At 41.5% G+C, this 12,281-nt stretch overlaps 1 protein-coding gene across 1 annotated transcript in view; it reads right to left on the bottom strand.

Annotated features, from left to right (window-relative positions):
* Positions 1-12,281, bottom strand: part of LOC122816214 (probable G-protein coupled receptor 158) — an 843,176-nt gene that overhangs the window by 687,563 nt on the left and 143,332 nt on the right. The window lies entirely within an intron of this gene.

Raw genomic sequence — 12,281 nt, 5'->3', positions numbered from 1 at the left:
AAGAAAGCTAACCTAATGCTATTTATCACCAGAATTTAAGTGAGCATCCGGCACATTCATTCATTCTATTCTACTTTCCCATTAAAACCATTTAGGTTTTATAGAATATTCCCCTCAAATGGTTAAGAATTTTCTGTCATATAATGGTGCAATACATTACTTTCAGCTCATTCATAGCCATACGCCAGCCTGACTTCCAGTCAGGGCTCATACTTATTCCAGTCTCTTTTTCCATTACATATTAATAGTGTATGATGCATTCACGCAGTGGTATACCCAGACATCCCGCTAATTCTTATATGGGCAAAGAAAACATATCATAATCATACAGCATTATAGTTTTCTATATAGCCTTCTAATGGAAATACAAAGAAAGCTAACCTAATGCTATTTATCACCACACAGAGGTGATACACTGCAACAACAATATTTTTTTTTGTTAACACTGTTGGTAGATTGAGGAGCTGTGATTCTATTAGGTGTAGGTGACATTTCCTTTGGAGAAGCATTTGAATTTAGCTTGTTTAAAGAAGAATGCTTTTATTTTTTCTCAGCGTTTGGGAAATGAGGGGTGTCATGTATTTAACTGTGGATAGTTCACAACTCTTTGCTGTTATGATAGAGGAATAATAATTCAGTATATTTTAGTCTGGCGTATATGGTCATAAGGATGGAGGTGGAGGAATGGGAGAGTGATTTCAGGTTGTATGTAGGGTGTCTTTCAGATAGTCTGCTGGTAAAGAAGGGGAAGAATTCCATGTTAATGAGTTTGAAGGTCAAAAAGTCAATAGGGGTGTGGTTCTTTGTGGGGTGGGTAGCTGTTTGGCTTTGCTGAAGGTGCTATGGTGATGTTTTCTCCTGATGGATAATGTTATAAATTTGCAGATGTTATTGGAAGTGGACTGGAGAAGGGCAATATTATTTTCAGAAAAAGAAGCAGTTCAGAGGAAATCATATTCAAGCTAAGAGAGTAGTATGCCTTTGCCAATAGCTGATCTGCCTTCAGGAGAAATGAAGTGATAGATGTTTGGCCCAGAATAGAAGTTTATTTAATGAAAGTTATGCACTTGTCATCCGGATAAATCGATGTAATCTGCTTCCTTCCTTCCTCAATGAGTTGGTAATTAGAACTTTCGCAGTAATGACTTAAGCCACTCCTAAGACTTTGGATCTAGTACTCAGGTTCCTCTCCTTAGCCATAATACTTCTGTGAGGAGAGAATTTCCTCAGATTGAGTTTACCCCTATACCAGAGTAAAGAAAAAAATATCCCCAGACCTATCAGATAAAATACTTAAGGATGAAAAACAGATACTAAACACAGAGCTTGAAATGAACATGATCCAGCCAGGGTAGCTACAAGCACAATCACTCCAGGAGTCATGAAAAACATCCAAGGAAGGAAGGACAAAAACAGAAAATATAGATCAGCTGTTATGGTAAGTACATAACTTTCATGTCTAATGTCTCTCCCATCCTTTACTCAACAAATGGGACAGAGTATCTGGCTACTATTACACTTAGGAGATCTCATGGAAGGATATTCCAGAGCACTGCCAAACCTAAGGAGGTTCCTGACCTTGATTTTAAGTCCAATTTATAATGAGAAAGGAAGGTATGGATACTGGACCAAATAGCAGCACCTATCATCAAGTCATGCTCTGGAGAAGAAAGCTGTAGATGAAGTTCAAGTGAGCTTGAGGAGCTTTGGATAAAGACAAACACTTGTCTTTGTGGACATGTGAAATGCAATCAAGTAACCAATGACAAAGCGTCATTTTAGATACCCCTTTTCCCTTTCTGACTGTGGAAAGGGAAAAAAAATAACTGATCAGTCTTTCTAATAGTCTTAGTGCAATGTAAGTGGAAGCTTGTGATGCAAATCCAGGAAATGTAACATTTTGTTTGCCTTTTTTGGAGAAATTTGGAAAGAAAATGGAAGACTGATAGACTGATTGACAGATACATCAGATGTCACCTTTGGAAGAAAAGAAGGATTATATCTTAGAGTAACTGTCCTTCTGGAAAAACAAACAAGAAGGTTTGCTAGACAGAGTGTGCTATTCTGACACCCTCCTAGCAGAGGTGATGACCACCAAAATTAGAGTTTTTTATGCCAGGCATTTTAAGTCAACTATAGCTCCAGGTTAGAGGAGGGGGTTTGCCAAAGCCTGCAATAAAATGGTAATATCTTAAGGGAGGACAGGATCCCTGACTGGAGGTGAGAGAAGGAAACCACCCATGAGACAGGCTTTAGACAATCTAAGGGAAGCAATGGAAGAAAAATAAAGATAGCTGCTACTGGAAACTTTATAGTGGATTAGCTAGCCAGGCCATGAAACAGAGATGCCAGAGAGTCTTTGAAAGGTAAAAGAGGGGCTGAAAAGGAATTCAGGTTTTTGCCGGAAGCTCAGATAGAAAATATTTTCCGCTTACTGTTGTAGATCTTCCTGGTGGAAGGTTTTTGTGAAGAGGTCAACATGTGAATGACTTGGGAAGCAAGCCTGGACTGCCTAACGATCATCGAAACTGGAGAAACCTTGCAGTCAGTTTGAGGGCTAGAATGTTTGGGTGAGGTGACCCAGACAGGAGAGAGAGAAAGAGATAGAGAATATCTGGTTGGAATGGTAGATGACACCAAAGGAAGGGAAACACCAGATGAGGCGAAATGGAGCAATGAGTTTCAGCATGCCTTTTCTTGCAAAAGCTGCCTGAAAGAATTTTAGGATGAGAGGGATAGGAGAAAAAGCATGAAGGAGACTGGGAGGCTCACTGTGGATTATGGCCCTGACACCTGACAATCTGATCTGCTACTGCTGACTTGAGGGATCGCTGATGAGGGAGAAGAATGGACCTGCTCCACCTGTCTGCTAGAACATTGGACTTCCCCAGAATGTGCATTGCTGTCAAGAGATAAGAAGACATTGACCATTGTCACACTCTCATGGTTTCCCAACACAAGTGGTAGGATTGTGTTCCTCACTGTTTGTTGCTGTACCAGATCACTGACTTATTGTCTGATTGGACTGAAATCACACCAGAAGAAATAGCATCCCAGAAGGCCAGCAATGCTATCTGGACCACCCTCATCTTGAGGATGTTAATGTGAAGCCTGGCCTCTTCTGAGGACCTCTTGCCTTGGACTGTCTTTCCCAAGAAATGCCCCCCCCCAGCCTAAGAGGGAAGTATCTGTGGTCATTGTGGTTTGAGTAAAGGTTAGCACAAAAGGAAGGCCAGTGAGACTATTGCGGCCTTTAGCTGCCACTGAGTTTGAGTTCTATACACTTTGGTCTGGGAGACCTAAAAATACATGGACTGGTGTCTGATTGATCACTGAGTTGACAGTGACAATGAAGCACCCCCATATGATATCCTACTAGAAGGATCTAGGTGATGACAGCTACCATTGAGCCAAGAAGACATAGGATCAATTTTGCAGATGGATTCTGTTTGTGAAGAGTGAAAGTCCTGGTCTGCAGACATCTGGAAATTTTCAGTTTCATGTCCAAAAGAGCTCCAATGAATTCCAAGGTCTGGACAGTGAAGTTTGGATGTGGCTACACTGAACATGATTCCTTGTGTTGGGCAAAGTTACAGCAAAGAGTCCCTGGCTTGGAGGAGAAGATAATTTGTGGGGCAGTTATGAGCCACTCATCCAGATATGGGAACAATCAGGACCCCTGAAGCCTGAGAAGAACTACAACCACTGCTCTGCACATGGTGAACACCCAGGGGGCTGTGGTGATATCAAAAGGCAGTGCTTTGAAATAGAAATGACTGGCTCTCTGCAGAAAGCACAGAAACCTTCTGGAGCATCTAAGGTAATCCTGAAGGTGAAGGTCTAAACAACAATCAATCATCCTACTTTAGGGTGGAAGGATAGACTGTGACATGACCATCCAGAAATTCAATTACTTCATAAAATTTGTACAAATGACATAGCTCCAAAATTAGCCTGAGTTCACCTTTTTTTTTTTGGCACTGAAAAGAATCTTGAATAAACCCTGGATCCTTGCTGGTCTGGTGGGACCTCTTGGATGACTGCATTTTTAGCAGCTTTTGTTTTTCCTTTGTAATGCTGCTGCTGCTTTCCTTTGGGAAGGCAGCCAATTGAGGATGTCCTTTATGTATGGTGTAGGGGAAAGAAAGTGGATGAAATAGCCTATGGACATGTTCTTTTGAAGCAAGACATCTTGAGCAATGGCGATCCAGGCCATGGTGTGCAGGAATAAGTGCTTCCAACTGCCTTCAGAGTGTGGTAACTGGTCAAACATGAGGAGCACTGATAAATCCTTTCACAGATAGGACCCTGAATGCTTTCTTTTGTGGGCCACCTCTGCCAAGTGGATGATATCTGCCAATAGAATCCCCCTTCTACCTCAAGGGTCTTTTGATGGGATTGTCACCCTTGTGACCTGTGAAACTACAGTGTCTTCCCTCCCTTCTGGTTTCTGGTTAAGGTCCCTTGGGGTGTAGAAACCCTATTCTTATGGCAGATAAGGTTTTAGCATATTGCTCACTCCTAGATAGCATTTCTTTAACTTTTGGAAAAGTGTTGCAACATCAGAGGGGTCATTGCCAAAGGACATCTGATAGTACTCTGCTAAATCAGATAGATACATCCAGTTATATCTCCTAATGGTTATGTTGATGCCCGCAGGTCTAAAACATCTTCTGTCACATTGGGCATTAACTGCATCAAGACATTACAGTGTGATTAAAGGGTAGCTTACTCAAACTGACAAACTTCTTGTCTTCAGCAGAGAGGGACCCTGCCTAAGATTTGGAGATTTGTTTGGTCTAGTCCCTGCAGAAGTGCACAGTATGTGCCAAATAATTCAGCACCCTGAAAGCAAAAGTCACTGATGCATATATTCCCTGTTAAGGGGATAGACAGTGGTGCTCTCTTCAGCCAGTTCCTTTTTGGTGACAGTCACCATCACCATAGCATCAACAGCAGGACCCTTGCTACAAAAAGGATGGTCATTTGGGAAAACCTGAAAATTGTCAGGCTTACATGGGATTGGTTCAACCATGTGCTGTTCCTTCCATGCCTACTTAGAGGTTAAATACACCATCTCATTTGTGCGAGGGACCACTCAAGAAGTAAACAGGACAGCTTTAAAAACCTCAAGAAAAACTGAATCCTCTTGGGAAGGAGCTTCTGAGGACCCCTTCTGTCTAAGTAGGTCTAGTATTTCACTGAATGCAACATCCTCAGGGGTCTATTGGGGGGACCCCTCCCTCTCATTGAAGTCAGTATCTTGAGTTAGGGACTCTTGAAGGGAGTCAATATGCCTCCTTTTGCACTTATGCTTTCGAGAAACTGTTCCAGTGGGATGCTCTCAGGAAGGGTCAGACGTCATTTGAGGATTTTTGATGTGGAGTCACTCAAGACTTTTAAGCTTGGCTTGGCTTGGCTGTCCTGATGTGATAGAAAGACTGGGGTCAGGACCCAGGGAAATCCTGTGAGGGAGGAGGGGATGAATCCAAGTTCAAGAGTGATGTCTGCTCCCTGGAACGAGAAAGCACCCTCTCGAAAGCCTTGAATGTGGAGCTTGAAACAGGACCTAAAACCATTCCCAAGGAAGCAGTGGCACCTAGAAGGATTGGTCTCGAAGTCCCACTCAAATCTTCTCCAAGAATGATGTCAGAACTGAACTGTTAAGCTCTGACACCCTGAGAAAAAGGGATGGCTCCCAGAAAAAAGGAAGATAAAAGTTCTCCCTTGGGGTTAAAGCCAATAACTCTACTCTGAGATCCATTGGGGTGCAAGCCACTCAGAGCAGACCAGATCATAAATGCCACTGGAATTGACAAAGAGTAGGTCTTCAGATGCAATGCAGACATACCACTGGGAATGGTCAGACCAAACAGCCCTGATTCTGAAGAATGGATTGGAGAAGGAGAGATAATCTGATGACAGGATGGAGCCACATCCCTATCCCTGACAAGGGTTGGAGACAGATGATGCCCAGCTGCATTTGGGTCCTGAAGAACTTCCTCACCATCCTATCCAGGTCAGCCTGTGTTAGATTCTTGGAGGGCCAAACTGAGCGGAGTGAAAATGCAGTAGAAGAAAGTCAAGGAGACAGATAGAGGGGCCTCTCTTGGAGGATGGGAAATTTGAGCTTGGGCAAAATTGGCTCCAATGGAAAATATTGTTCTGATAGGGGAGGGGTATGAGATCTGATAAGAATAGGTTCTGATACAGCAGCCACAGCTGAAGGCTTCAAAATTTTTAGGGCCAGAACCATAGAAGGGGAGCAATCAGAAGACCACTTTTTTTGGTTCCTTAGATTTTTTCTTGGCTTAATCATGAATCTTTTCAGCCTTGGATTTCTCAGCAGGTCTTTTAGTCACAGGAGAAGCAGCGGAAAAAGTAGAGTGAGTAGAGGGGTACTTCTTCTGTGGGGGCAGGGAGGAGCCCCTTGATGACAAGTTTGATTCTCCTTTCTATTCGAGCTCTATGCCCAAAGCCAACACAAACAAGACTTTTCTCATCCAAGTGGGCAGCCTCAGAACAATAGACACACTTGGCATATACATCTGAGATGGATATTTTATGGCAGCAAAAGTCACGCAATTCATGAACCCTGAAAGTTTATCTCATTTTATCCACAGACCAACCATCTACAAAAATGTTAATGTCAATAACTCTAATCAGTACACAAACAGAACTTCCCCAGAAAAAAAGCAATGCAACACCAACTAATCCTAGAAAAAGTACTCTAAATACTATAACAACATTATACATGCTAATCCTAAAAAAGTTCCTTAAATACTATCTTCTAAAACATTTACCTGAGAAAGTCAGCAACAAGAACAACAAATACAAAATGTTAATGGGTGAAAAAGAGAGAGCAAGTGAATTCTAAAACCTTTATTTTTTATCTCTGTCTATTGTCAGAAAAATATGTCTTAGTCTATGTATTAGTAATATGCTTAGTGCAATTAAGGCTTGAAAAGGGTTGACACATTTATTCTATTTCACACTGCATAAAATCTGTACAAACTGCAGAAGCTTTCTAACCTTGTATTGTCATGAAATATGTGCAGCTATAATCTTTGCTTATGCTTTGGAAATTTACAGGGAAGCAGGTAATTTCTGCTTGTGTCAGAAAGTAATGAATAGATGTATCACTTGTATAAATGTTATGAGACTTAGATAAGGAGTTCCGCTTGTGCTGTGAGAAAATACGCAGCTGCAGAAGCTATAGATAATCAGAACAAAGACTGCTTGAAAATATGAACTGCAATCAGCATTTGCTTGTGCCTAAGCTAGAAAAGTACCTTGAAATGTATCACGTATTAGAACTACACAATAGAAGCTTGTAATGGGCTAGATCCCACCAAGGCCAGTTTGTTTTTCTCAAAATGTTTTTCATAAATCCAGTCATGTCAGCAGAAAATCTGAGTAACATCTGCTGTAGAACAATACTGAAAGTTGTGTTTGATTACATCAACCATAGAAGGCAATGTCTTGTAGAACAGTATAAGAATAGCATACTTCCTGTTAGTAGTTAGGCAAAATCCTGTATTTGCATGTTTTTGTCTCCTTGCAGCAAGTTATTAAATGTGCCTTATCTGAACCTTACGTGTATTGGTCTTTGAAGTTTTTTCCTTTGACAGATTGGTCCTTCGGACCGGAAACCCTCACTTCGCCTCGGATCAGACAGGCCAGGTGGCTTGAAACCATACGGGGAAGAAACCACATCGGTTCTTCTTATTTGAAAAGCCCTCCGACTGAATTGTCGTACAAAAGAGGCCAGCCACTTTCTGATCTGCGACTGAAGGACGGGTTTTTACAAACCATGTGATCAATCACGAAGGCTCAGATAAGGTGAATATTTTTTTTCTGTTTTAGATCGGGGACTAGATTTGTATTGTTTTTGTCAGGACTGTATTTTTACAAGTCAGGGACAGAAAAGATTACTGTCTTGTCATAGATCAGAGAAATGGAGTAGATAGGTAGTCATTCTGAAGAGACTATAACAAAATCCGTAGTACCATGTTAAAAAATAAGAGAAGTTGCATATTGATTGAAAAGGGTAGAAGAAAATGGGTAATAATTGCACAAAAAGACCCCAAAATCCACCGTTAATCGAAGACGCAAAATACATGCAGTCACAGTGTGCTGATAATATTAAATACTACTCAAAGTGGGTTAATAAGTATGAATTTGATGGTAAATTGGAAAAATCCTCGCTTATCAAACTTGTCAAACAGCTTAAAACCGATTCCAAAGGTCGGGTAAAAAAGCAGAGCCAATTAGGAATTCCTCAGGCACACAGGTGGATTGAGGAAGTAAACCGTAGGGAACAAAAGAACAACAATTCAAAAACAATGTTTTTAGACAAAGAGGACAATAACTTAGTAATGGCATCAGCACCTCCACCTCCCTTACCAGAGTATGAAGCAAGTGAACAAGTTAGTCCTCCCCCGTGATATCCTGCTGCCACTGTAAACAGAGACACTACAAAAGCAAAACCGTTTATTAGAGATCCCATCGAGACCAGGTCTTGAACACGGGCAGGTAACTCAAAAGGGGACATTGAATTATATCAAATGGGTAGGAATTCATGATCTATGAGTGAAGAAGAAATATGCCCACTCATAGAAGTACCTAATCCTCAGGTAGGGCAAGAAGGTCAGGACCCAACTATTCTAGTGTATAGACCCTGGACTCCGGAAGACATCCGGAAAGCCACTGAGAGAATTCCCCATCCAAAAGTTAATTTTAGAAAGTTCTTAGAAGATTTACAATGATTGAGGCTAAGTTATAAATTAAACGGAGAATAGGTAGAAAAAGTAGTTAGACAAATTGTGGGACCAGATTGGCACATGATTAGTGGCAACTGGAATCCCCTTGATGCTGCACACAGACCCCTCCCACATAGCAGCACAGAACTAGACAACAGAGTAAAAGGTCTTACAGACCGCAACTCTGAGAAATGGAAGCCTAGGGCAGACTGGACTTGCATTAATCAATGCATCCAACAAGAAGGTGAAACTATTGACAGATATTATGCCAGACTGTTAGAATGTTTTAATAACCATTGTGGAATGCAGGTTCCTGAAGATCAGGCACAAGATTCCCCATATGAGCAGCAGTTAAAGAATGCATTCTTGAAAGGCAGCATTGCACCCATAAGCAGTTTTATTACAAAGCACATGGTAGATCATCGTACAAGCAGGTTACAGTCATTACTTGAATATGCTAGGCATGCCGAAAGGCATTTTAATAGCAAAAAGAAAAAGAAAGCCCAAATATTTTCTGTAGAAGATGGAGCAGAAGTCTATGTAGTACAGTCTGGAAAAAAAGGCAAGAGAAATGCCCAGGGAAATAAACAATCTGATCAGCGATCAGAGGACTTTGAAGGGCGAAAGAAAAGGGGTGAATGTTTTAAATGCTGTAAAAAGGGACACTTGGCAAAGGATTGCAAGAAAAACAAGAAGACAACCACGGAAGACAAGGAGGGTGAGGACTGACTATATGATAGTCAAGAATCACTAGAAGGGGATAGCAGAGAAAGGACAAATGAGAATGTGATAGAAGGAGTAGAGGATGTGACAGACGAGATAGAGGAAGTGCAAGAAGTTAGTGATAGTGAAGAAAATGAAATATTAGACCTAGCTTTATTGAGCCTGGAGCTCTATTCAGCAGACACAAAACCAGAAGTTGCACTCTTGGTAGAAGGGAGGGAAGTCAAATTCTAGTGTGACTCAGGGGCATCACGGACCCTGATACATCCCTCCAAACTGCCAGAGAATTCAGAGTCACCAGATTACATACTAGTGAAAGTAGCTAATGGACAGCTGTATCGGGAGCCCCTCTCCTATAATATTGCAATAACTGATCCTGTTTCAGGATTGACCCAGAAAAGCAAAATTGTTGTTTCCACAAAATGCCCAGTAAACCTCTTGGGCAGAGACCTTATGCAGCTATTTGGTATAGCAGTAGTTCCAACTATGCAGGGTATGGAAGCACAGCAACAAATTGATACCTTTGCAGTGCAATCGGAGGGTGAAATGTTCTATTTGTACAGCCAGGATTTTGTTATGACTGGTCCAGGAGCAGTGACAGAAGAGTTGATGAATGTAGCCATCAGCAAGTTCCCCTCCCTTGACATTGATAAACAACATTTGTTGCACTGTACACTGTATTATTGTAACACACCAGGACCTGATAAGGAATATGAGCAAAAATTGTTTGGAAATCATGCAAACAGATTGATATTATGTAATCTGTACTGGGACATGGAAGGGAACAGTGTAGCCAGCTGTTCATTGCCCCAGGAGTTCTTTGCACTCTATAAATCTAATCGATTACCACATGTTAGCTTAACTAAGGACAAAAACATAGAATGGGCAGACCTAGGAGAAAAAGTCATGAGATGGGAAAAACAGACAGAATTAGAACTGTCAGAACAGGGAATACAAATACAGAAGTTGAATTTAATAACTCAGACCCACCCAGCCGTGCACTTGCAGTCTAGCAAGGACAGCTGATTGGCACTCCTATTACAGGAGGAAGAGAATGCCTTACAGAATATACCAGAAACTCTCTGGTCAAGAAGAAAGTCAGATGTAGGACTTATTCATACAGCGGGACCAGTTACTATCACGCCAAAGTCAGCATTCAGACCACAGAAAAGACAGTATCCCTTAAGAAAAGATGCAGAGGTAGGAATCAAACCTATTATAGCAGCTTTACGTAAGGAAGGGGTGCTGGTGGAATCTCCTGATTCACCATGTAACACACCCTTATTTCCTGTTAAGAAAGCGAATAGAGAATGGCATATGGTTCAAAATTTACAAGCTGTAAATGACGCAGTAATACCAAGGGCACCTACAATGCCAGACCCACACACCCTGTTGAATGATTTGAAACCTCAGCAGAAATATTTTTCTGTGGTAGATATCAGCAATGCGTTCTTTTCGATACCGATACACCCTGACAGCCAATATTGGTTTGCATTCACATTTCAGGGGAAAAGGTATACATATACGTGACTACCACAGGGATATTGTGAAAGTCCGACAATATTCTCACAAGAAATGGCAAGCAACTTGGCGGGATTTACCCCACCAAGAGGCAGTCAGATTTTACTTTATGTTGATGATATCCTGTTGGTGGCCCCCACCCAGCAAGATTGAAAGAAGATACCATAGCGCTATTACAATTTTTAGCCACTGAAGGACATAAAGTAAACAAAAATAAACTGCAGCTTTGGAAAAAAACAAGTTAAATACCTAGGATATGTAATATCCAAAGAGGGTAGGACATTAGATGAGGACAGAAAAGTAGCGATTTTGCAAACACCAAAACCCACTACCAAGAAGGAAATTATGTCCTTCCTGGGTATGACTAATTTTTGCCGGAGCTGGATTCCATACTATGCCCTGGAATCTGCACCGCTGACTAACCTGATATATAAAAAGCCTATAGCAGCACAGGATTTGTTACAATGGACACCAGAAGCAGAATCTGCTTTCTGCAAACTGAAACAGTTAATAGCGTCCTCATTAGTTTTAGGATTACCAAACTATCATAAACGTTTTTTCCAAACTGTAGATTGTAAGCAAGGTTATATGACATCAGTGTTAACACAGCAGCATGGGGACAAGCAACGCCCTATTTCTTATTATTCATCACAACTAGACCCAGTGGCACGGTCTTTACACCACTGTGTACAAGCAGTAGTTGCAGCTGCAATGGCAATACAGGCTTCAGCCTCAGTGGTTTTGTTCCACCCTCTCACATTGAGAGTGCCTCATGCAGTCACGATTATTTTACTGCAATAGAAGGTAGCATATCTTCCCCTGCTAGGCATCTTTCCTGTATGACTATATTGTTGAGCCAACCTCATATGAAAATTGAACAATGCACGACTTTAAACCCTTCTACCTTGCTCCCAACCCCTGCAGATGGCACACCACACAGCTGCCTGCAGGTGATTGAGCAAAAGACACTGCCTAGAAAAGATCTCACGGATGTCCCCTTGGATGATGCCGAGGTGACATACTACGTGGATGGCTCGTGCAAAAGGGGTCCTGCAGGACAGAACCTAGTAGGATATGCAGTAGTTTCTGATACTGAGATTATAGAAGCGAAACCGTTACCACACAATTTATCTGCACAGGTAGAAGAATTGATTGCCTTGACACGGGCATGTACCTTAGCAAAGGGTAAATGTGTGAACATTTTTACCGACAGCCAGTACGCTTTTACTACTGTACATGTTTTTGCGCAACAGTGGGAAAATTGAGGAATGATAA

The sequence above is a fragment of the Protopterus annectens genome, chromosome 12.part0 (genome assembly GCF_019279795.1).
Source record: "Protopterus annectens isolate FY-2018-M chromosome 12.part0, PAN1.0, whole genome shotgun sequence".
Taxonomy (NCBI): domain Eukaryota; kingdom Metazoa; phylum Chordata; order Ceratodontiformes; family Protopteridae; genus Protopterus; species Protopterus annectens.
Note: the sequence above shows the minus strand (reverse complement) of the source record. Positions and strands in the feature narration are given on the sequence as shown.